Below are 25,009 nucleotides of genomic sequence, written 5' to 3' on the forward strand. Positions count from 1 at the left end.
CCTCCTCCACCCGTCATTCCTCCCCACCCCATTGATTGTCCAGACATTATTTTGCTGTCTACCCTGCTGTTGATGTTTTCCCCCTCTTTCTGTTATGTTACGTCCCGATCCGTTCAGTGTTCTCGCTGCGAGCTCTTCAATGAACAAATGCTTTTGTATACAAACAAATCAAATGGATTTCCTTTTCTAATAAGGAGGAATAAAATGTCAAATGTCTCTCTTGCTCCACATGGATGCCTCCTTCAAGCTTCCGCTGGATTCCTCCTTCAAACTTTCACCGCCGGATTCCTCCTTCAAACTTCCCCTGCTGGATTCCTCCTTCAAACTTCCACCGCCGGATGCATCCTTCAAACTTCCATTGCCAGATGTGTCCTTCAAACGTCCCCTGCTGGATTCCTCTTTCAAACTTCCACCGCCAGATGCCTCCCTCAAACTTTCACTGCCGGATGCCTCCTTCAAACTTCCACCGCCGGATGCCTCCTTCAAACTTCCACCGCCGGATGCCTCCTTCAAACTTCCACCGCCGGATGCCTCCTTCAAACTTCCACCGCCGGATGCGTCCTTCAAACTTCCGCCACCAGATGCCTCCTTCAAACTTCTGCTGCCGAATGCCTCCTTCAAACTTCCACCGCCAGATGCCTCCTTCAAACTTTGACCGCCAGATGCCTCCTTCAAACTTCCGCAACCGGATGCGTCCTTCAAACTTCCACCGCCGGATGCGTCCTTCAAACTTCCGCCACCAGATGCCTCCTTCAAACTTCTGCTGCCGAATGCCTCCTTCAAACTTCCACCGCCAGATGCGTCCTTCAATCTTCCACCGCCAGATGTGTCCTTCAAACTTTTTCTGCTGGATGCCTCCTTCAAACTTCGACCGCCAGATGCGTCCTTCAAACTTCCGCAACCGGATGCCACCTTCAAACTTTTGCCAACAGATTCCTCCTTCAAACTTCTGCCGCTGAATGCCTCCTTCAAATTTCCACCGCCAAATGCGTCCTTCAAACTTCCACCACCAGATGCGTCCTTCAAACTTCCCTTGCTGGATTCCTCCTTCAAACTTGCACCGCCAAATGTGTCCTTCAAACTTCCACCACCAGATGCGTTCTTCAAACTTCCCCTGCTGGATTCCTCCTTCAAACTTCCACCGCCAGATGCGTCCTTCAAACTTCTACCGACAGATGTGTCCTCCAAACTTCCCCTGCTGGATTCCTCCTTCAAACTTCCACCGCCAGATGCATCCTTCAAACTTCTACCGACAGATGTGTCCTCCAAACTTCCCCTGCTGGATTCCTCCTTCAAACTTCCACCGCCAGATGCGTCCTTCAAACTTCCGCCACCGGATGCCTCCTTCAAACTTCCACCGCCAGATGCCTCCTTCAAACTTCCACCGCCAGATGCGTCCTTCAGACTTCCTCTGCTGGATGCTTCCTTCAAACACACGCCACCGGATGCCTCCTCCAAACATCCGCCACCGGATGCTTCCTTAAAACTTCCACCGCCGGCTGCCTCCTTCAAACTTCCTCTGCTGGATGCCTCCTTCAAACATCCGCCACCGGATGTCTCCTCCAAACATCCGCTACCTGAGGCCTTCAAACATCCGCCACCGGATGCCTCCTTCAAACTTCTGCCGCTGGCTGCCTCTTTCAAACTTCCGCCGCCAGATGCCTCTTTCAAACTTCTGCCACCGGATTCCTCCTTCAAACTTCTGCCACTGGATACCTCCTCCAAACATCCGCCACCTGAGGCCTTCAAACTTCCGCCACCGGATACCTCCTTCAAATCTCCCCCACCGGATACCTCCTTCAAACTTCTGCTGCTGGATTCCTCCTTCAAACCTCCCCCACCGGATGCCTCCTTCAAACCTCCCCCGCCGGATGAATCCTTCAAACCTCCCCCACCGGCTGCCTCCATCAAACTTCTGCTGCCGTGTTCCTCCTTCAAACATCCGCCGCCGGATGCCTCCTTCAAATTTTCGCCACCAAATGCCTCCTTCAAACTTCTGCCGCCGTGTTCCTCCTTCAAACTTCCGCCACCGCATGCCTCCTTCAAACCTCCGCTGGCTTCACACTCAATGATTCCTTCTCTTTCATGGTTTTCCAAATTTCGGTCAGAGTTCGGAAATTATGGTATTATGTGAACCAGACGTGGACCTGCATTACCTTAATATAACTTTACCTTCTAGTTTCATCACCACGAGGTCTGTGCAGGTTGTTTTCCTAATTAGCATTAGTTATCATGCACACTCAGGTCTAAACTGTCTTGCCTGGGTTCGAATCAAGACACAGCTATAAACTGTCATCGTGGTGTTTCACAGGCAGGGTGATTCATCAATGTGTGCCGCCCTTTGGATGGACGTTAAAATGGATACCTCGTCTGCCTGCAATATTTGGTGGATGTTAAAGACCCCACGGTGTCTTTGAGAAGGGTAGGCAAGCGATCGCTGGCACCATGATCAAATTCCAAATTCCTGCCCGAAATACATAATCGAACATCAGACATGGCTAGCCGGTTCGTGAATGATTTGGGACTACATCTTTCTCCCGCCCAACCCCACAATAACGTGGGAATAATTGTGGCTGTTAAAGAAAGAAGAAGTACAGAACTGATGATGGATCTCGATCCCAAAAAGGGAAGTGTGATCAATGGGCAAGGCACACTTACAAACGCTGTAATCAACAACCAGGCGAGGCAACTGTTTCAGGCTTAAACGCTTTCCTGCTTTTGCATCAAGACAGACAGCTAGGAGGTCCAAGATTATTTACCAGCTTCATAGTCACCATGAAATCCACCGGGATAATGACAATGCGATATTCTCTCTCGTCAGCATCATTGCAGCGGAAATAAAGTAGAAAGGGATTGAATCAACCGAGGTGGTTCACTGCGCATTACCCACACAATGCGGCGACCATAGTAGATACAGAAAAAGTCATTTCGTCCCAAAGATACGGTGTAATCCTCTTAAATGACCATGTGCTCCATGATGCAGCTCCCCCTGTGAGCACTGTTTCGGATTCCTGTTTTAGTCGGATCAGATTCCGTCACGAATCTAAGCCAAGTCCAAATGTAGAGCAATCCTGAAAAACTGCAATATAAAGCAAAAAGGTCTCATTGGAAGATGCTGCAGGTGATAATATTGGGCAGAATCAGGTTGCATTTGCTGCTTGCGACCCTCATGGGACATTAGAGAGCAATCCTTTATAATGACATACATAAGGCTGATATGTCGGATCTGAAATAAATAACTATATAAACATATGTGTGTGTATATATATATATATATATATATATATATATATATATATATATATATATATATATATATATATATATATATATATATATATATATATATATACACAGTACATATATAATATAGTATATATTGTTACTGATTCGCGCCCGCCGGCGTGCTGACGGCCACGTAACTCGAATCGCGGCACGTCGCCCACCGGACGGACAATCCAGTCGTGACCCTCTCGGACTAACGCCGGGAACCAGTCACGGGTGGACCTTTCGGTCTCACCGCGATCGAGCCAATCAGCCCCCGCGTGGGATAGGGTTGCTCGCCAAATTCGACCTACCTAAGTACCCACACGGAGGGTAGACCGGGCGATCGCACCTCGCCGCAGGTCGACTTCGGACACGGGCCACTTAAGCGACCCGTTCCGTACTATCGGGATAACCGAGCGGTGTTATTCGTCGACCTCGACGGTTCGATTAATTATCGGGCGTATTCAGCCCACTACCAACCCTTTACGTGAAGCAAGATGAGGATTCAATGAAAGAAATGACGAAGCGAAGCGGGAAACAGTTCAACACAAAGCACATTTATTCGCGACGAACGAAAAGCACACATATTCAATTCCACCAAAAGCACACAGAAAAGAAAAACACAATGCAATTTAAACAAAAAGCAAATGCGACAATGCAGATCTACTACCGATTACGCGAGCACACGGCAACACTTATACAATTTTACTTCACAGACGGCGCCGACAACACATACCCAAAACCAAGGAAAAGAATAGAGAACCCTCAAGGATGAGGCGGGCCTGAGGCCGAGACCGGGTCGGGCCTACCCGTCTGGTGATAGACGCGGAGCGGCGATGGTGCCTCAACTCCGCGGGCCTCGCGGGCAGTGTCTGGTAGGGGGTGGGAAAGGGGCCCCCTTGGTCGCACTATCTCAGCGCGGGGGGAAACAGGAGGGGGTTGCTGATGCTCGGGGTATAGAGGATTCCTACTCTGGCTCGAGTCCCGCGACGAGCGTCTCCACCTCGGCCAGGTCGCGCTGTCGGCCTCCCTGGGGTGCAGCTCCCTGCACGACGCGAGCACCCCCTCGTCTGCCCTCGCCGCCTCTCCACAGCTCCGTCCCCTCCGCTCCGACTCCAACGCACACGACGACGACCAGCTCCTTCTTGCCAACTCCACCGCCCGCGAAGTCTTAACTCTCTGTTCCGGCTTGACTGACGAACGCGGTCGCTTATATCAGCCCCGTGGCTTCGCTCTCTCATCTTTGACCCCCTGCCTTCGACCTTTCACCTCGCTCCCCATTGGCCCGAGAAAAAGTGGGCGTGAATGCTTTTTGATCCATAAATTTGCATATATCGATCGCCCTCCAACGCCCTGGGGGCGGGGCCAAATCGCCCCTCGCTCACCGATTGGACGGAACAAAAGTGGGCGTGTGTCGTTTTTGATCCGTTTTTGAAGTGGAAAATCCGTGGTTTTGTACACGCTGTTCGGCGCGCGCCCTGCACGAGTCCAACACCGGTACCCACAAGCGGCGCAAGAACGGTGGCGATGCGACGGTTGCGAGGTGTGACGTGAAGCGGCGCCGCGGTGGGTGGTTGATGTTGTGGTTGTAACAATGGCGGTTGGTCCAAATTAAAGATAGTAAAAGAAAAACGGCTATCCTGAAGAGTCGCAGCACGCATAAATGACATGTATTCCCACTAGACAACGGGTTTGGGCCTAACTACACATGTACTTACCGAGATACCTCACCTAAGGGACCTGAATGGTGGTTTGCGAATTTGGTAACCACAACACTACCCCCTCCCCTTTTTACAGACTCGTCCCGAGTCGTCAAATTTTCGTGTGCCATCATGTGTAGTTTTCCCCTAGTACACTTTACCTACGGATCCCTGAGTGCGACATTCATGGTATTCGTGTCCCCAAAATAAATAACCTGAGGGCTGCGTAACTACCTAAACAAACTCACTCACACGGACGACTTAAATAAAATTGCCGGCGCTAAGACATACATGCCGGGGGCGCACTCATATTTACAGTACATCTTAACCTTAACTTACAAATTTTACACTAAACCATGGCCCAGGATCAATGAACTCTGCAAAAGAAAAGCAGTTAGCAGGGAGCCAGGCTGCTCGCATGCAGTCTCTGGCTCAAAACAATGCAGGTGACAGGGAACGTGGCTGGCTGCTCACACGCAGTCCAAGGCCTTCCCTTTTGAACTGAACGCAGTGAACCACAACGGTGCATGGGCTGCACAAACGTAGTCTCCGTGCCAGCTCAAGTGGCACACGCAATGAACACAACAAATGGATGGATGAATGGATGGACGCAAAACACGGTGCACGGGCTGCACAAACGCAGTCTCCGTGCCAGCTCAAGTGGCACACGCAATGAGCACAACGAATGGATGGATGGACACAAACACGGTGCACGGGCCGCCACTGCAGGCCCGTGTTGTAGCTGCCAACAGGGCAGTTCTCGCAGCTTGCAAACTGTTGCTTTTACGATGATCCCGGCGCGCATGGAAATGAACAGGGGGGGGGGGGCAAAGCAAAATTGAACGGGGCTGGTGAACGTGGGCAGTGGGCATGGCATGGCAAAGGCAGCAGGCAAACACAGCCCGCAGAAGAAGGCCGCCGCAGGCAAACACAGCCGGCAGATGAACTGGCCGGCACAGGCCTTGCAGCACAGCAGCTGCAGACGATCCAGCCGGCACAGGCCTTGCAGCACAGCAGCTGCAGATGAAGTTGGCCAGCCTTTGCCGTTCAGTGGAGGTTGGTGGAGGTGCTGGCCACTTGGAAGGCGGGCTCGGACCTACCTACCTGTCTCCCTCCCACCTATCGCCTTTGCCTGTCACTGTACATACCCACTCCCTTAATTTGTCAAACCCCAATTTAGCCCCAACTTATTTATTTATTTATTTATTTTTTTACTTCCCCACTATAAATCGTCCCCTAACCCCCTTTATCGTCCTTGTTCGGCTAACCTATCCTGTCACCTAGCCTACTCCCAACCCCTACGTTCCCTTCCCGGAGGGGAATAAGGGAGAGCTAACGTCCTGTGTCGAGGCCCAACTCAAGCCTCAGAATGGCCTCCCCAGAGTTCAGCGATCTTAACACCAAGTGGGTCCAGCGACCCACAACGACAGCGAGGGGATGGATGGTGCGGAGGGGTACATCTCCTAATCTACCCTAACCATTTAACTGTTAAACTACCCCAGGGCTTTCAACAAGCGCCTCTCGCTTAAACTATTGGTTCTAACAACCCAGATTCCCGTCGCCTGTGTTGGTGTCCTCACAATTTCGGGCCTCGCCCCCCAATTTTCTCTCCGTGCCCTCACACGGTCTCCTGGCTGGGACACGTGGCTCCCTTTGGCAGGCACGACCCTCTGCCGAATCTCCCGCTATGGCACCCCCGGGCACTACACTGCCTCCGAGCCTACCAGCTCCCTGACACCGGGGAGTGCCCCCCATGGCACCTCCCCTGAAACGCACACGTGGCAGGCTGGCTTCCCAGGCCCCTTTCCGAGGGTCACCCTTGCCCACAACACTGCCCACATGGCTAATGGCGCCCCGGGCCTCCGCACCAAGCAGACGCACCCGTGCCCACTACGCTATCCCGGCCCCCCATGGGCCCTTGGCCTACCACGGCCGACTAGCCTGGTGCCCGGGGTACCCACTCAGCGATACTCACTTTTCGCAGCCACGCTCCCAGCCCGTCAACAGGGCTCCTGCACCCCTCCAAACGGGTTTCGAGCCTACACTCCCACCAACAACAAAACGACCTCCATTTTGTAAATTTGACTAACCCCCTAACTCACTCTACACTGACGCCGGGGTCCCTTGGGCGGGAGTCACTCCTCCCCCCAATCACTCATCGCACCATGCAGTCCCCATTCGCTCCATACACACAGACCCGCTGGCCTCACTCACTCAACAAGTACTCACCTCACAACTCACCAACTCTTCAACACACACACCGCTGAACTCTGCCATCCTCCTAACTACCTCCCCTAACTAACTCGTGCTCCCACGTCGTCCCTTAAACTACAGCACATTCCTTTTAACACTATGTAGCTGAACTACGTCCCCTCTACACATTCACTGGTCTGTCACTGTCTCCAAATAAATCATTTTATTTCCCAACCTAAAGCTCATCTACAATCCCTCAAACTAATCCATTCCACGGACTCCATGAGGGCTTACCCCTGCCCCATGAAGTCGGTCTAACTAAGCTAACCCTTCCCCCTAACTAGTTTCCATCCTGTGCCCCGGGTAAGGGGGTCTTCCACCCCTTGCCCAGGAATCCTGTGCACCCGAAAGTGAGGCTTGCTTTTTTTTTTTTTTCATCGCATCACCAGCGCGGCAACTCGCGCACTTTGCACCTGCCCGTGACGTCATGCAGCTGCACGTGTTCCTCGTCCCTCCTTGGACGGTACCATCCGGCAGAGATACCCCTCCTGCCGGATTCCAACCCCACGTGCAGCCATGGCGTCACCGTGCGCATAAAAAAAAACACAAGCCCCACGTCTCGAGGGGTTCCCCACACGAACACATGTGCTTTGCCCGTTGGAGCTTAACACACGATCGCGTGGAGAACCCGTCCGGTCCAAATCCATTTACCTGCCTAAACTTTGTCCGTCCGCGGGATCGGCAAATCCACCGCTGGCGTTTCCGGACCGGGACTTCACTCTCGCAAGCGAGCACGTGGTGGTCTCGTGCGTTGCACAGCACGAACCTCGTGCTCACTGCTGGGTGAATCCGGCACGGTCCCCGAAACAACTACAGCCGCTACTCGGCTTTCTTTCCTTACATGTCGCCGTCGTCGCCTCCATTCGACCCACGCACACCTGCGTGTTACGACGCTCACACTCCATTCCATCACATTCACACCGGGAGACGCGGCTGCGTGCTCCCGCATGCCAACCGACATCTCCCTCACATACCGCTCTCTCACACACACGGTCTCCCTTGCACTTACCATACCACTCACACGTGGTGCTCCATTCATACACTGTGCCTCACTCACACACGCGGGGGCACTCACCCGCGGTGCCTCACTCATACACGCGGGGGCACTCACCCGCGGTGCCTCATCCACACACCGTCCCTCACTCACACACGCGGGGGCACTCAACCGCGGTGCCTCATCCACACACGGCGTGCTGGGAAGCACGTACTCCGGCACCATCGCCACCACACCACTCACACACGGGGTCGCTTCCAGACACGGGGACGTACTCACACCTTGCACCACACACACAGGGACAACCACACTGGGGATTCGTGTCCCCACAAGGGTCTCCAGGGCCTCTATACCCCCCAAGCTCTCCGTGCACCTGTCCACAGCACTCGTCCCCTCAACCTCGCAAAGCACGACCGAACCCACCTGGTCGTGACTCGCCTCAAGGGGGCATACTCCCTCCCCTCGTTCCTGGAGGAGGCCACCCAGGTGCTTGCACTGGGTCCCAACACGCTCCGCGAGCTCACCCCCATTATCCTCCACTACCTCCGTGTGTGTGTGTGCGTCACTAACCTTGTCATTATCATGCAGTCTCTCTATTTTTTTGTCTCCCGTGTCTCTATACATTTATAAGTTTCTGTTGTCCCCTCCTGTCTCTTCGTCTCCGCTTCTTTCTGGCGTCTTTCCCTTATCTTTATGTAGGTCAACCTTGCTTTCTCTTTCAGTCGCTCCCGTCCTTCCCTGTTTTTCACTCCTTGCTCTTTCACGATCTCCGCGTGCCTCATCCTTGCTCTCCGTATTAATTGTTCTTTTCTCTCCCTCGCAATTACTTTCACCTCGTCTCTTGTCTCCCGAATTACTTTTTCCTTACCCGCCTCCACCGCGGGCCTGTCAGCCGTTGCACCCCCTTCCAGCTCGTTTGCTCCCACACGTGGAGTCGCCATTCCCAGCTCCCTGGTCACGGCCTTCATGCCCGCCTGCAGGCATCGGCCCATGTTCTGCGTCTCACCCCGGAGCTTTTTCATTTCTTCCTTCATGTTTGCTTCCATTCCGCTTATTTGCTTGTTCATGCCTTTCATTTCGTTTTTCATTTCATTTGTGTTTGTATCCATCTTTTCGTTCATTTGTTGTGTATTCGCATCCATCTTTTCGTTCATTCCTTTCATTTCGTTTGTCATTGCCGCCAGCATGGCGCATAGCTGGGCCATGTCGGGTGCGCTTGAGTGAGCCGTTTCGGCAGGGGTTGGGGAAGGGTTTTGGTGGAGAGGGGGGGGGAGGTGTCATACAACGCGGCCGCTGCCGCACCCATTTCGGGCTCTGGGTTCAGTTGGGCGAGTCCGTGTTCCTGCACAATCAACATTTCCTGCACAGGGATTCCATCCTGGACCATGGACTCTACATTACTACACATATACATTTCTAATACCCCCGGCTCCCGCTCGCCTTGAGACGCCATCTTGCTTCTCGTGAAGGGTTAATTTGAATCGCTCGTAATTTGGAGGGAATCGGGGGTCGCTTCTCTCACCCCTGGACCGATTCCCGTGAATTTAGCTGGAGACAGGAGAGCCCGTTTTCCTGTTCTCCGATACCAGTGCCGCGAGGAGGGCGATGGATTTGTATCGCACGACCTGACACCAGTGTTACTGATTCGCGCCCGCCGGCGTGCTGACGGTCACGTAACTCGAATCGCGGCACGTCGCCCACCGGACGGACAATCCAGTCGTGACCCTCTCGGACTAACGCCGGGAACCAGTCACGGGTGGACCTTTCGGTCACACCGCGATCGAGCCAATCAGCCCCCGCGTGGGATAGGGTTGCTCGCCAAATTCGACCTACCTAAGTACCCACACGGAGGGTAGACCGGGCGATCGCACCTCGCCGCAGGTCGACTTCGGACACGGGCCACTTAAGCGACCCGTTCCGTACTATCGGGATAACCGAGCGGTGTTATTCGTCGACCTCGACGGTTCGATTAATTATCGGGCGTATTCAGCCCACTACCAACCCTTTACGTGAAGCAAGATGAGGATTCAATGAAAGAAATGACGAAGCGAAGCGGGAAACAGTTCAACACAAAGCACATTTATTCGCGACGAACGGAAAGCACACATATTCAATTCCACCAAAAGCACACAGAAAAGAAAAACACAATGCAATTTACACAAAAAGCAAATGCGACAATGCAGATCTACTACCGATTACGCGAGCACACGGCAACACTTATACAATTTTACTTCACAGACGGCGCCGACAACACATACCCAAAACCAAGGAAAAGAATAGAGAACCCTCAAGGATGAGGCGGGCCTGAGGCCGAGACCGGGTCGGGCCTACCCGTCTGGTGATGAGACGCGGAGCGGCGATGGTGCCTCAACTCCGTGGGTCTCGCGGGCAGTGTCTGGTAGGGGGTGGGAAAGGGGCCCCCTTGGTCGCACTATCTCAGCGCGGGGGGAAACAGGAGGGGGTTGCTGATGCTCGGGGTATAGAGGATTCCTACTCTGGCTCGAGTCCCGCGACGAGCGTCTCCACCTTGGCCAGGTCGCGCTGTCTGCCTCCCTGGGGTGCAGCTCCCTGCACGACGCGAGCACCCCCCCCCCCCCGTCTGCCCTCGCCGCCTCTCCACAGCTCCGTCCCCTCCGCTCCGACTCCAACGCACACGACGACGACCAGCTCCTTCTTGCCAACTCCACCGCCCGCGAAGTCTTAACTCTCTGTTCCGGCTTGACTGACGAACGCGGTCGCTTATATCAGCCCCGTGGCTTCGCTCTCTCATCTTTGACCCCCTGCCTTTGACCTTTCACCTCGCTCCCCATTGGCCCGAGAAAAAGTGGGCGTGAATGCTTTTTGATCCATAAATTTGCATATATCGATCGCCCTCCAACGCCCTGGGGGCGGGGCCAAATCGCCCCTCGCTCACCGATTGGACGGAACAAAAGTGGGCGTGTGTCGTTTTTGATCCGTTTTTGAAGTGGAAAATCCGTGGTTTTGTACACGCTGTTCGGCGCGCGCCCTGCACGAGTCCAACACCGGCACCCACAAGCGGCGCAAGAACGGTGGCGATGCGACGGTTGCGAGGTGTGACGTGAAGCGGCGCCGCGGTGGGTGGTTGATGTTGTGGTTGTAACAATGGCGGTTGGTCCAAATTAAAGATAGTAAAAGAAAAACGGCTATCCTGAAGAGTCGCAGCACGCATATATGACATGTATTCCCACTAGACAACGGGTCTGGGCCTAACTACACATGTACTTACCGAGATACCTCACCTAAGGGACCTGAATGGTGGTTTGCGAATTTGGTAACCACAACAATATATATATATATATATATATATATATATATATATATATATATATATATATATATAAACAGTACATATATAATATACAGTGCATAATTATATATAGAGTACATATATACATATATATATATATATATATATATATATATATATATATATATACAGTACATATATAATATACAGTATATATTTATATATACAGTATATATATATATATATATATATATATATATATATATATATATATATATATATATATATATATATATATATATATATATTAGTAGTGGCCTACCTCCCATTATTCAGAATAATGATTATGATAGATAGACAAATATGAGGAACCCAAGGAAGAAAAAAAATTAAGATCTTAAAACTCCAAGGGTGGATCCTTTATCACAAATTCGACTCGAGACGTGATTCATTGAGCCGGATAATTAAACTGCCAGCAACTGGGGTTTCTTAAAGGCGTTGGAATGAATGTTGTTCAGGTGTGAATTACAACAGAACAATAACCAGCAGTTCCTGCATTGCATCGTGACGTCATTTTACTGCAGGGGATGAAGCTCATTACCTTTGCCCTGTTCAAAACTCAAGGGACCAGTGTCTATTATCGTTGCCTATGAGGCAAGAATCGGGGCTGACATTTTGAGCACTGAGTGGTCTTGGGCATCCTGTGCCAGGTGCTAGGCATCCTCCCTAGGAGGGAGAGGAACATCACGTGACTGCAAAATACAGATATTGAAACATAACCTCAATTTCATCATTGGTGGCCTGGCAAAGACATCGCTATGGTCAAAACATGGAGTCAGTTTTTAATCGACCAAAAAAATATCGAATTACAGCACTTTTATCCTTATACTGGTGGGACATGCTTGCTATTCACGTGTAGTGTGTGTGTGTGTGTGTGTGTGTGTGTGTGTGTGTGTGTGTGTGTGTGTGTGTGTGTGTGTGTGTGTGTGTGTGTGTGTGTGTGTGTGTGTGTGTATCTCCTCCATAACTCCAAAACCATGAAACCTAACGGCCTGAAACTTTTCATGCATATACTTAGAGAGCTGGCTGAGCTTCATTCTCAAAGTTGCGCCCAAAAGGTTCGTTGATCTCATTGGCCAGTGATGACCATCCGATTTATAAAAAGTGATTTCTTAAGTGCGGCTTTCTTGGGGTTCAGGATTATTTGATCCTTCAAGTAGACCCTTCGAGCCATTTCATTCGAAACATCGTGCCCAACTGCCCCTTTGGTATTTGGACGCATAGTGTGAGATGTGTTTTAATTACATTTGCTGAGAAGTTTTAATCCCTGGGGTTAACGGATAAGAAAGGGCTAATTAAGGGTTCATTAAGAGTTCAATCTCAATTTGGCGCCCAACACCTGTTCTGATCTCATAAGATTGCTTTACCCATCCACCAACTAAATTAATCACTTAAGAACGATTTTTGTCTGGGGTTTACGGATAAGAAGGGTCTTAAGCGCTCAGGGGTCTTTAAATACCCCTTGGAAAAATAATTTGATTGAGCTGACATCCATTCATTTACATGACGGGGGTCTATAGATAGTTACAAAAAACATAAATTGCAACCATTTAAGAAACCATAGTGCCTGGGGTTAATGAATAAGAAAGGACTGGTTAAGGGTTCATTAAGGGTTCAATCACAATTTGGCACCCAACACTCGTTCTGATCTCATAAGATTGCTTCACCCATCCACCAACTAAATTCATCACTTAAGAACGATTTTTGTCTGGGGTTTACGGATAAGAAGGGTCTTAAGGGCGCAAGGGTCTTCCAATAGCATCTGGAATACAAATTACAACCACATTCCGAATGCCCGATTCCATTGCATTGTCTTCATATCATTGACAACCGTTTAATGAACGTAGAATACGCTCCGGAGGCGTAGATATGAATTAGGAAATAGATGAGAAAATATAAATTTGTGGGACAGGGTTAAAAATTTTCACTTTTTCGAGATCCACTTCTACCAGTACAGGTAGCATTTTCTGGGCCGACCTTGACAATGAGATGATTCGCAAACTGAGAAATCCTCAACTCATCCGGTATATGCTTAAAGTTTATATGAACATCGCCGGTGTATCACCGTACAAATAAACAAATTAGATAAGACCAGAATAATATCCACTTGTCTTTCGACACGTCCGATGACCAGCGCCAACAGCTGTAGTTAGGCCCATGTATACAGTAGTAGTATGCTTTAGCAGACAAGACGGTAGTCGAAGTGAAACCACGCTGCCACCTCAAGGACTTTCTGGCCTGCAAACGAAATGAATCCAGAAGAGTCGCCTGAAATGGCTGCCAACATGGAGACAGAGACGTCAACATTTCCACAATCACAGAATTTAACTGAGAGACCAGAAGTCGAGGGTGAGTTTCATTTTCCTCTTTACCTTCGCATCTTTTAGTTTCCATTGCTATACTTGCTTAGTAATATTAGCATCGCAATATGATGGCGGAATCATTCTTATAGTTTCATCCATCGAATTCATGTTCGCAAGATGGCGGCGCCCTGGGAGTGACAAAAACATAGAAGTTCAACCATTCGCCTAACAGGTCTGTCAGATATTTTCAGGTCATGTTATATTTTCACTGAATGACCTTTGAATCAAGTCTCCTATTACGTTTTCAGATGATAACCGCACTGTTACTGTGCCGGTTCAACCACAGCACTTATCCCAAATGTCTTATCCCAAACCACAGCACTTATCATCCACGTTATCCCAAATGAAGCAGGCAAAATCATGAAAATGACAGACGAGAAATGGATAACGGTTCGCAAAGCTGCCGAAAGTAGAAGGACAATGACGAAGTTCGCCGAGTCCAAATATCGCCTCATGATAGACAACCTGCCAGAAACCCCCGATCAATTCGACGGATATCACAGTAAGTGCTATAAAAAATTCACAGCCGTTCCATCTTCAACGCTTGTTGCTAATCAACATGAAGCTGTGCGCACTACGCAGCTGCGTTCAGCAGCAACGTCACCAACACAGTCGCGCATTGGCCTTCTTCCGGCTATTTGTCTATACTGTGATAAAGTGTGCAAATCTCTAAGTGATGGGCGGAAGGAGGGCCTCGGAAATTGTCAAACCAAGGAAGCAGAACAGAAAATAAGGGATGCAGCACAGATCCTAAATGAATCTCACGTCCTGCAAAAGATAGCTGGCATCGATTTGATCGCAAAAGAGGCAAAGTTTCACCACAGCTGTGGGAATCAGAGACTCAAAGCTGCGCTGAGATCGAAAACGAAGGATTTCAATTTATCAGAAAAGGCAAAACGTGCCTTCAGCGACATTCTTGCCTATGTCAAGGCAAATGTGCTTCTTGGTAGTTGTCCAGAGTATCTCAAATCCATCTACGATCGGTACTTAGACATTTGTGATGACCTCGGCGAGGAGTCTTCCATCAGTAGTACTTCATACCTCGCTGAGCTTCTGTGGAAACATCTTGTTGGAAGGGTGACCGTGTACACTCCAGAGAATACAAAGTCGGGCGCCATCGTCCATAACAGCCTTTTAGACTATGCCTCCATCAAGGTTGTCGATGATTTCAAATCATCGCCGGAAGGCCAAGTATTCATGGCGGCATTGTTGTTGAGGAGGGCATTGAAGGGGGTGGAAAAAACACCATTGAATGATCCACTCGATATGGATTCCTTGCTTAGAGGGGAGGGTAAATCCCCCGAACTGGTTGAAACATTCGATAGAGTTTTGTTCGGCGGACCCAACATGGAGGCACATTCTGAATCGGTAAGACGTCGAGCCACGTGTCCGAGCGAAGATGCACTCTTTATTGTTCGCAATGGCAGTCATGCCACGAAAACACATCCTGCTCTCGATGTTGATAAAATCCCTTACCGGTAGCCAGAAAATACTCACGATGCTCAACAAATTCGGGTATGGCATCAGTTACAGCAAGGAAGAAGAGCTGGAGACAGAATTGGCAAGCGCAATTAGAGAGAAGGACAAATGCGGTCCCGATGGCACAGCGCACGGTCTTGTTATGGGTAACGCTTGGGTTAACCAAGATGAACTTACCCACACGCTGTCTGGGTCTGATACGCTCCATGATACAATGGGTATCTTATACCAAAATCAGCCACTGCTTGCAGAAGAGATAGAAAATCCAGATCCTCCCATTAGGACTGTTCGTCAGCCCACTGTGACAGCACCAAACGTGACCCCTTCAATGTAATCGACAGGGTCCAGCAAACAAAAAATGAAGAGGAAATTGGTATTGCCACCCACGGAAATCCCCCCCATATCGAAAAAAACCCCGAAGATGGATATGTTCGACTACATACACACTGATATCGAGCTTCCGGACCTGACGCAGCGTGCCCGGAAACTGGACAAAGTATGGATGATGGGTCACTGTCTCGGAGCGAATGATATGCCGATGTGGACAGGATTCAACGCTCGATTTCATCAGGATGCGTTGATGAAGCAAAATGTGTACTACATGCCAAATCTCGATAAAGCACCAATGAAAGATGACGTCATCTCCGAAACTATGCGTATCAGCAAATGGTGTGCCGAGGAATGCGGTCAGATGTATGCCTTGGTAATTTATGACTTGGATGTTGCCAAAAAAGCACACAAAATCCAAGTCACCGATCAAACTGAATTTGATGATGTGTTCATCATGTTTGGTATGTTCCACATCCAGCTCTGCCATTTTTGATCCATCGGAAATATGATTGCAGAGTCAGGCGGACCAGAGCTGTTGATGGATCCAGGGTGCTTGCTTTGAATTCCCTCAGAGGACTTATCAAATGCTACAACTTCAACCGGTGCAAACGCCTCCACCAAATGTTCACCCTCGCCATGGAGATCCTGCACTTTCGTCAGTTTCTTTCTGAATACCCGGAAAAAAGATCAAATGCTTAATGAGCTGAAGGTCTTCAAATTCACCACGCCAATGGAGATCAACACAGTATGCGAGAGCGATACGTTTCGTGATGTCTATAGCGAATATGATGAATATATGAACCAAACTCTTGAAGGCACTCAGGGACCAACACCTCAGTTCTGGATGATGGATGTGAAGCTTGTCGAACTCTACCGTATCGTTGACCGCGCATGCCGTGAAAATGACGTTGAGCTATTCACCATGGCACTCACTGAGCTGACTGATTTGTTTTTCGCCATGAACCGGCAGAACTATGCGAGATGGATGGCCAAATACCGTTTGGATCTCATGAATATAGAAATTACGCATCCAGGATTGAGGAACATACTGAACGCTGGAGCGTTCTCGGTTAGAAGGACCAATAACGAGTTTGCACGCCTTCCAGTTGACCTCACATTAGAGCAGACAGTCAATGCAGATGCAGCATCGAGAATGACTGGATTCACATCGGCGACAAACTCCACTGCGCGCGTTCGTTGGAGTGTCACGAAGGGCAGTCGTGCAGCAATTGCAAGTGAGGCCTTAGCTATGGCCGGACTGGTACATCATAGCGACACTCAAATGGAACTCAGTCCATCGAGAATCAAACGCGACAATGAGGATCTCAAGCGAATCATCTCAAGCATTGTCTCGTCGGTAAATCCATTCGCCATCGATACCGATGCGCCGCTAATCGATATCAGCACAGGGAAGAGTGTCCCCGTTGTCATCAAGAATTCTCTGCTCAGTGTACCGCAGGAAGGTCGCAGGATGCATGAGAAATTCGTTCACGCATGCCTTGATGATCCGACACGCTTTGAGCGACCTATGACCCACAACAAACTTTTGACATTCGTGAAACAGTGCATAACCAACCGACGTGCCCCACAGAACTCAAAGGAGGAAGAACTGAAATGTACAAGCCAGTCACTCGGAAGACTAGCCTTCATCGCGGCTAAGGCCAAAGTGGAGCGCGAATTCCTCTTCACATTTCCACTCACACCTGTGCTGCTGTCTATGTGTAAGCGCGATGGTTCAATGGTGCGTACAGCAAAGAGCGCCCTTTTCGACAAGCTGGAGAAAACAGTACCTGATCACGGCCATCCGACTGATGTGAAGGTACATCTGATAGATGGAAATTTTCTCCTTCACTGCCTACCACCAAACCTACCCCCGACTTACGGTGGTCTGTCACGGGGTATCCTCGTTGCGGCCTTATCCCACCAGTCAAAATGTATAGACATAGCGTTTGACACTTACGAGGAACCTTCTATTAAGGACTGCGAACGGGAAAGACGAGGAGCCGAAGAGCAACGTTACGATATCAGTGGCACGGACCAGATAAGACCGAAGAACATTGAGAAAGCTCTGAAATCGAGTTCCTTCAAGAGAGGTCTACCAGAATTCATGTTGGATGACTGGGCTGGGGAGCAGTACCGACACATTCTGGAATGAAGAATCGTTTTCCTCGTTGTCAATGGTAAATGTGCCAAGTATTCTGTTGTGAATGGTGGAGTGCAGAAATAATTAATTCAAGATCTGTTCTGTAATCACCCAGAGGCAGACACGAGATTGTGCTTCCATTTGACAGTGGGTGACCTTGATTGTCAAGATGGCGGCATTGTAGTACGTGCCTCGGACACCGACATACTGGTGATTCTCCTTCACCATGTTCATCGATTTACATGTACAACTTGGATGGAAGTTGGGACGTCCGGTAAGGATAATCGATGCTACGTGAACATGACTAATGTAGCAGCGCAAATCGGTCCGGATGTGTGCGCAGCTCTGCCTGGCCAGCATGCATTCACGGGATGTGACTACACATCAGCATTCGCAAGGAAAGGGAAGAAACGGCCGTATGATATAACGTGTGCCCACGACAAGTTCATTCGGGGTTTTTCATCCCTCAGCGACAAAGAGCCGGACGATGAAATGTTTGCCGTCTTCGAGGAGTTCGTCTGCCTCATGTACGGTGCGAAAAAGACCACGACGCCGAACAACTACCGATTCGATGTTGTCGATCGCACGTATAACCGCAAATTGAATTCCATGCGACCGTTCGACAAACTGAAGAGCATCGAAGGCGGCAGCATCACGCCTTGCGCAGCAGAGTTGCGGCCACATAGTGCAAGGACTGGTTTTGTGGCTACAATGTGGGGCAGTTCCCACCTGGCTACCATACCGAAATCTCCAACTGCGGGATGGGAAATCGTTGATGGTCACTATCGAGTCATCTGGTTTGATGGACAGCAACTGCCCCAGGTGCTTGTTCCAGAAATACCAGTTGAAATGGACGCTGACGGTGATCCGTCCAGAACGGATGATCTGATGATCGATTCATCATCTGAAGGTGAAGCAAGAAGTGATGATGATGATGATGATGATGATGAAGATGATGATGAATGATCATGACAGTGATAATTCTGAATGGTGAACGAGCTAAAATACCTGAAATTTCAAGTCTGTTTCGGCGGGCCGAGATCCTCAAAGTTATTTTTGCTTTGTAATGGTCAGTAATTTTTATTCGTTATAGTCTCTGATATGTACCACGTATAGTTTTTGATAACCTATCATATTATTCGTATAGCTGGCTCTGATTCAGAGAACAGTTCAGAAGTGGAGTCGAGACACGCATCTGGAGTTTGTTAAAAAATACATCTGTTCGTGTACCAGACGTAAAAATGCATCTGTTCGTGTATGAGACATAGACCCATCTTCGAGCACATTCGACAGATTTCTTATATCATTCTGCATTTACGGCATTGTCATGTCATCGCCCTCTGACTGTTATCACAGGGACGATATTTTGTAGTAACCTAATAAAACTCATAATGACAGTGACAGTGCATCGTATAGTCACCCTCTTCACTTTCAATTTCCTTTTGCTATGTTCATTTTTCGACCCCCAATGTGTTGAATTGTCCCCCAGTTATCACAACATGGCCTGTCAGTGTATATCAAATCGATTTTACTGAGAATGTTTTGTGTTCATCTTGCCTTTATATCACTTGCGTTTAATGATCATCGTGCAACATATTGTGACGAATTTAGAATTCAATTGCACACAACATACAGGTTCCCTTAGTCAGCTATGTCGATAAGTGCATGTTCCCGAGATAGCTCACCTTTCATTGTTTAAATGTTCAGAGATCGATTAGATGCGCTGCGGATCGATTTAATAGTTGGGGAACAAAACAATGGAGACGTCCCTCCCCCTCTTCTGCAAAGAGGAAGAAGAACCCTGCCATCCCGTGACGTAAACAATTCCCTCCCACCCGTGGTTGAGCGGGGGGTGGAACACGAGGGCACGAGTCACGCCGGGTGTGGGGGAGGGGGTGGGAAGGATAAAGAGGAGATCCTTTCTTTGTTTGTGTGGGAGTCCCGTGGCAGAGTTCGTGAAGAGTCCCGTTCTGAGTCCCGTGTACAGAGTTCGTGTGCTGAGTCCCGTGGGGTTAGTAAGCTTCTTTGCTTCGGAGAGAGCAGTCGTTCAGCAGGCCATCGGGTCCTGCTTGGCTTGCTTGCCTTGAGGTCTTCGGAAGCTTTTTGCTTCGGCTGGCTCAGTGAGCTTCGGCTGCTGCTTTGTTTTGGAAGGAACTTGAGCTGGTTGTTCGGCTCGACCTGCGAGTGGAGGCTTCTTCCTCTTCTTCTTGGTTCATGGAGCTTTTTGTTCTCCATTTTGTTTCCCGGCTTGGTGCGACAAATCGGCCTCTTCTTGGAGTTGGATCCTCGGGAAAGCGACGCATCGACAGGAAGGATCGGCGCCTCGTCTCACCGGCACGTGTTGAGAAGCGCGGGAGGATTCGCGGGAGCTTGGGAAGGAACGCGGCTCACGGCGATTTAGTTCCAGCTCGCTCTCGCTGGAGCCCGGGACCGGACAAGTTGAAGACCACACGAGGTGGAGAGGTTTGAGTTCGGCTCTAAGTTTCAGCTCACCTGTCCTCCAAGCTGGAGCTCGTGATTAAAGGCCTCAGCCACCATTTTGTGTGTGTGTGTGTGTGTGTGTGTGTGTGTGTGTGTGTGTGTTTGTGTGCGTACGTGTGCGTACGTGTGTCCGTGGGCCCGTCGAATAAGTAGGAACTGCTGTTAAGTGCAAATGACTGTACATAATAAGTAGACTGTTGTAGTTCTCTTGTCGTGCTTTTGTTGCTTGTATAATTGCATACGTGTTTTGCCTTATTTAATTGCATACGTGTTTCATTGTAATAAATGTCCTTGTGTGAATGTAAACCTGCTCATTGCGTCAATTCCCTCATTGACTGAACATTTCGTGTGTTGGGAGTTAGAAAGCCGTTGGTTTGCCGTAATAGGGGGACCTTTCGACCGACGGTTCTCGGCGATTATGCCGCTTGGAATCGCGCACGGACAAGCTCGCCTCGGCGGTTTGTTCCGTACGAGTTCCGTCGAGGGTGGAATACCCCGGTAGTTGGATCACGTGGGTATTTAGGTAAATTGAAAATTGGCAATCGACCCTACCCCACGTGATCTGCCGATTGGCGTATTTCGGTTCTTGTACAAGGACCCGTCGCTCGGAGTTATCCGGGCGGCGATCTATATTCCGGGCGATCGGTCGGGCCGACTCGACTTGCGGCTCCGTTCACGGCGGTCGGTTGGCGGCTGACGCCCGGCCCATAACAATTGGTTGTCAGGAGTGCGATTCGGCCCCCTCCGCCTCTGTAGCAAAATTCAAGGAGTCGGATCAGAGGTATACGGAGCAACCCCCCCCCCCGGCCCCGTGTCCCCAAATTACGAGCGTTATAAATTTTATTCCCAGCATGTAAAATGTTCAGCCAAGGCGAGCAGGGGCAGGAGGGATTAGGAATGGATTTGGAAATGTCAGAATCTATGGCTCAGGACGAAATGACCATGCAGGACACTCCCATTATGCAGGTTGACTATTCCCCGCAAATAAATGCAGAGTCCGCAATAGGCGCAGCGGCGGGGGCCGCGGTGTATGACACCCCCCCTCCCCTCCTACGTCAAAATCCCTCCTCAGTCCCTGTCAGATCCGCGCCCGGTAATGGCGAACCGACTGCCACATGGTTATTTGACGTAAGAGACATGTTCGAGGCGTTGATGGGAAAAATGGATACAAATACACAAAGCAAAATGGATGCGAACATGCAAGCATTCAGGAGCGATATGCGGGCAATGCGGGGTGAAATGCAGAGCACGGGGGCTGGACCTCCAGGAAGGGCAAAAGGCAGTAAGTCTGTGCATAAGAGGCATAATGGCGCCTGCACGTGGAAAGATACGGGCAGTGGAGTGCAAAATGGCGGCGCCACGTGCCAGAGGCACCGAACCAGCGAGCGAGCTGAGGGAGAGTGTGGATTGTGTCGGCTCCGCGGTGGAGGACAAAATAATTCGGGAGACGCGTTGGGCGAGACTCGTGCAGGTGACGGAAAAAGTGACAGTGACACAGAGGGAAAATTTAATGAGGTGACTGAGACATGCAGGACGAGACACGTGGAGGTGACTGAGAAATGCACGGAGACGCAGGAGACGAAGGAACACCAGAGCCACGGGGAATAGAACAGGAAACAGAGACGAAAAGCCAGGAAGAAACGGAAATAATAAACGAGGTGACTGAGATAAAGCAAGTAGAGGAGAAACTCCAGTAATTGACGAGCACACACAGGTAGGGATAGTGAGGGACAATGGGGTTGAGCTGGGGGAGTGTTTTGTGACCCGGTGCGAGCAGCAGGATAGCCTCCCTCAGGAACGAGGTGAGGGACTGTGCCCCCTTGAGGTGGATCGCGACGAGGAGAGTCCGGTCGAGCCTTGCGAGGTAAAGGGGGCGAGTGCTGTGAATGGGTGCACGCGGAGCTTGGGGGTTATGGAAACCCCGGGACCCCTTGAGGTGGTGCTAATTCCCAGCGTGGTTGTTCCGGTGTGTATGGTGTCGAAATGTGTGTTTGCGAGTGTGCCGAAATGCGTGCTTTCCAGCACGCATGGGGTGGATGAAGCACCGTGTGTGGATGAAGCACCGTGTGTGGATGAAGCACCGTGTGTGTATGAAACACCGTGTGTGGATGAAACACCGTGTGTGGATGAAACACCGTGTGTGGATGAAGCACCGTGTCTGTTTGAAGCACCGTGTCTGTTTGAAGCACCGTGTGTGGATGAAGCACCGTGTGTGGATGAAGCACCGTGTGTGTATGAAGCACCGTGTGTATGAAACACCGTGTGTATGAAACACCGTGTGTGTATGAAACACCGTGTGTGTATGAAACACCGTGTGTGTATGAAACACCGTGTGTGTATGAAACACCGTGTGTGGATGAAACACCACGTGTGTGATTAGTATGGTGTGTGTGAGTGAAAGGCGATGTGCAAGAGAGACAGCGTGTGTGAAGTCGCTGTACGTGAGGGAGATGACAGTCGGTATGCGTGAGAACGCAACCGCATCCCCGTGTCCGAGTGTCATGGTGGAGTGTGTGAGCGTCGTGGCACGCAGGAGTGTGTGCGTTGAATGGCGACGACGACAGGACCAGATGAAGGACAAGGGCCGAGTAGCGGCCGCAGCTATTTTGAGCACCGTGCCGGGTTTGCACAGCAGCGAGCGCGGGGTCCGTGCTGTGCTACGCACAAGGCCGCCACGTGCGCGGCTGCGCAGGTGAAACCCGGTCCGGAAACGCCAGCGGTGGATGTTAGCCGATCCCGCAGACGGACAGAAGCTAGGCTGGATTCAGAATTTGGACCGGATGGGTTCTCCACGCGAGCGTGTTTGTAAAGCTCCAACGAGCAGAGCACATTTGTTTGCATGGGGAACCCCTCAAAACGCGAGGTTTGCTTTGGATGCGCAGAGTGACGTCGTGGCTGCACCGAGGTTGGAATCCGGCAGAAGGGAATTCCTGCCGGATGGTACCGTCCAAGAGGGATGATGTGCGTGGGGCACAAGCAGCTGCCATGACGTCACGGAAAAAGAGCGCGGCTGTGAATTGCCGCGCTGAAGGTGCGCATTATGGAAAAAAAAGTTGAGAAAAGCAAGCCTCGCTTCGGGTGAACAGGATTCCCAGGCAAGGGGTGGAAGACCCCCTTGTTTGGGCACAGGAAGGTACTAGTGAGGGGGAAGGGTGAGCTTAGTTAGACCGGCTTCATGGGGACATGGATTGTTCCTCATGGAGCCCGTGGAATGGATTAGTTAGAGGGATTTTAGTTCAGATTTAGGAAATGGGAATTTTTGGATTTTTGGAGACATGGACAGACATGGAAATGTGTAGTGGAGACGTTGCTTAGTTATGTAGAGTAAATAGAACGTGCATGAGTTTTAAGGGATGACGAGGGAGCACGAGTTAGTCAGGGGATTTAATAAGGAAGGATGGCAATATAGAGTGTTGGTGTGAGTTGTGAAATGGAAAGTGTGTGAGGAATGAGTGAGGGCCAGCGGGCCCAAGTGTGTGAGTGGAGCGAATGTGGTATGCATGGTGCGAATGACTAGTTGGGGGGAGGAGTGATTCCCACCCAAGAGACCCCGGGGTCAGTTTAATGTTTAGTTAGTGGATAGTTAAATTTACTAAAAGGAGGTCGTTTTGTTGTTGGTGGCGAAAGAAGGCACGAAACCCGTTTGGAGGGGTGCAAGAGTTAATGGACCGGCTGGGAGCGTGGCTGTGGAAAGGTGAGTTTTGTTTAGTGGGCACCCTGGGCACCGGACTCGTCGGCCAGAGTAGGCCAAGGGCCCAAGAGGGGCCGGGATAGAGTAGTGGGCACGGGCGACCCATCGGAAACGGGACCCATAGCGCCAGAATGCCACGGTGGCAGTGTAGTGTGCACGGGCGACCCTCGGGAAGGGACCCGGGGCATCAACACGCCACGTGGGCATCGGAGGGGAGCAATGCCAGAGAGGGCAACCCCCCACATTTATAGGGAGCAGCTAGGCTCGGAGGCAGCCTGCGGGCCTGGGGGTGCCATGATTAGAGTTCGGCAGAGGGGGAGTTCCTGCCAGTTGAGCCACGCTGCCCAGCCAGGAAATTGTGCGAGGGCATGAACGAAAATTTGAGGGCAAGGCCCAAATTTATAATGGACACCAACACAGGCGACCGGAATCATGGTTTTTAGAACCGATAGTTTTAAAGTGTAAGGCGTTTTTGGAAAGCCCCGGGGTAGTTTCAGGTTAATGAATGTTAGGGTAGATAGGAGATGTACCCCTTCGCACCATCCATCCCTTCGCTCGTTGTAGGCCGCTGGACTCACCTTGGTAGATCGCTGAACTCTGAGGAGGCCGTTCTGAGGCTTCGTTAGGCCTCGAGACAGGACGCTAGTCTCTCCCTATTCTCTTCCAGAGAGGGAACGTAGGGGTTGGGAGTAGGCTCGGTGGACATGATAGGCCAATCGGACAAAGACAATAAAGGGGGTTAGGGAGACAATTATAAAAGAGAAATAAAAATCAAGAGGGGCTAAATTTTGTTGTTTTTGTGGCATATTAAGGGAGCGGGTATGAACAGAGACAGGCAAAGGCGATAGAGTGGGGGGAGACAGTAGACTAGGTCTGAGCCTGCCTTCAAAGCGGCCGGCACCACTGCACTCCCTCCAAACCTGATGGAATCACACCAGAGGCCGGCCAGCTTCACCTGTCGGCCTGTTGTGCTGCAGCCG

Source organism: Eptatretus burgeri, chromosome 5 (genome assembly GCF_056783735.1).
Source record: "Eptatretus burgeri isolate ZD-2024b chromosome 5, Ebu_testis_v1, whole genome shotgun sequence".
Lineage (NCBI taxonomy): Eukaryota > Metazoa > Chordata > Myxini > Myxiniformes > Myxinidae > Eptatretus > Eptatretus burgeri.